The following is a 2,347-nucleotide window of genomic DNA, read 5'->3' on the forward strand; positions in this document are numbered from 1 at the left end:
ATACTGTGTATGCTACCATTGTATATAGTGTATTATCTTACTTTTTTTCATTGATTGTACTTATTTGTATTTTTGTATTTCCTTCTGATATCTGTACCTGAGCTGAGGTGATACAAAAATTTCCCCGTTGTGGGATCAATAAAGTCTTATTCAAAGGACCTTGCAAAGAGTCCAGACGGTTTTCTTTGCAAGCTCCTTTGACTACGATGACCTGGATGACTGAGAACCTTCACAGACAAAGTCTTATCTTATCTTAAGACACGCTGTGTAAGTAAACAAACAACAGTTTGGTCTGCATTTCTTGAAAGACCACATCCCCCAAACTTAGTTTAGAGGGTCTACACTGCATATAGTGAAGTCTGCAAGTTTTTTAACAGCAAACTTGTTTTGTGCCCAAATGATTTTGAAGATCATTAGAATGAAAGTTATTGGCCATGTTTGCATAGCCCTTTTTAAAATGATGCTTTCATGACACTATTGTGTGTTGGGTGGTGGTCACGGCTATCCAGACTGACAAGTGGGATGTTGAATGTCACCTCTCCGGTGGGGAGGGGGCCTGAGATTGTCTAAATTGGAATCTGTTTCATACCAAATGCAGAAAAAATGTTTTAAGAAGGCAATGAAGTTTGTGTTCCAAAAAATAGGATTGTTTGCTTGCAGGACACCAGGAGAGATGAGTCCTCCGTCACAGATGGTGTGGTCAGTGAAGATGGTCGCCTGCAGGTTCAAGCTCATTGCATCTCCAACCCACATCCACTGTACTTAAGGGAAGTTAAAGACTTTCTTCTGCACCTACATTTGGATCACCTCGATCCATGACAGTCATTCAGGCAGTAATGCCTGGACTAGAAACAAGCATCCTTAAAACATTACAACATTCCAGCTCCTGTGTTGGAATGAAAAACAAATGTGTTGTTTAAATCAGAGACTGCACTTGTGACAGAACAACAAATATTTTATTTTGATTATATAAGTAAGTACAAAACAAAGTTGTGGTAGGCCTAAACTTATTTTCAGAATAATTACATCTGAGACTTTGTTTCATTGTAAGATTATAACAGTGATGGCAATATAATTGTTTGTTGTTCAGCAGAACAGTGTCCAGTATGTTGGCTGTTACACTTTGTGTTTGGAAATAAAAGTTGGGCTGATTTTAACATTATTACAAAAAGTGTTGTTAATTATTTTTAATCATATTCAGGTTACCACAAATTTTTTTTTTGAGTGGAGGATTGCTGGAGGCGATATGAGTGAGACACAAAGAAGTATACAAATAGGTTCCACATTATTTATTCATAATTTGTGTTCGTTATTAAAAATGATGAACTCGGATGAGGAAACTTCCTCTCTCCTAAAATACAGGGATAAAGGACTTCCACTTAGTTCTTTTCTAACTGAGCACTCAAAACGCTTTTTATGACAAACATTATTTACCCCATTTGTTCAATGTCGAAGAGTGTCGATGAACGCATCAGGGGCAACTTGGGTTCTGGTGTCTTGCTCAAAGATACTTCGACATGCTGACTTGAGGAGCTAGATATTAAACCAACAACCTTCTAATTGATAGACGACGCGCTCTTCCTCCTGAGGCCCTGTAGGCTTTAACAAAACAATGGCCTCATAATGGATCTGTGCTTTTTATTTAAATTACATCATTTTAAATATAACAAAGCTGTATTTAAATACTCATATCACAGAACAAAACAACCCCAAAATGATTGCTAGATTGTTTCTGTGTACGTAGGTACTTAGCTGATGGTTGATGTGCTCCTATTCTGGTGTGGAACTAACAACATTGCCAACTTTACCTCCCAGCAAAGGGGGGTTAGTAAAAGAGGTAAATGCTGACCAGATTCAGTTCACAAGTCATGATAGTCATGTAAAGGATTCTGCAGCCCAGTGATTGTCTTGCTCTCTAGACTGAGTGAGGTAGTTGAGGAGCAACTTTGGTTCTACTAGTAAGAAACAGCAGATGTTGGGGAAAAAAAACAAGTACTAATTTGGTAAACATGTACACTCATTCACATATTACACCTTTAACCACTAACCATAAAAAAGAGCCTCCCTTAGAGTGGAAGGGGGTTGTAGTAGATATTAATGAGAACCATCTTTAATGTTCCATCGGATTTGGGAAAGAAGTGGAAGGCCACTATTTGCTAAAGGAGTGTCACTTAAACTCGAAATGTAAGTCATATTTTCTGTTTAAAGATTGACTGTCAATCTGTTGGGTGCTCACTCTCTCTTACACAGTTTTTCTGTGTTATTACTTAGCCAGAAAACAAGAACTTTAATATAAAAAAAATAAACAGGAAATGGATGCTAAGGTTTTCTTTTTCAAACAAACAAA

Source organism: Haplochromis burtoni, unplaced genomic scaffold (assembly GCF_018398535.1).
Source record: "Haplochromis burtoni strain Fernald_Lab_line unplaced genomic scaffold, NCSU_Asbu1 Contig_9, whole genome shotgun sequence".
Taxonomy (NCBI): Eukaryota; Metazoa; Chordata; class Actinopteri; order Cichliformes; family Cichlidae; genus Haplochromis; species Haplochromis burtoni.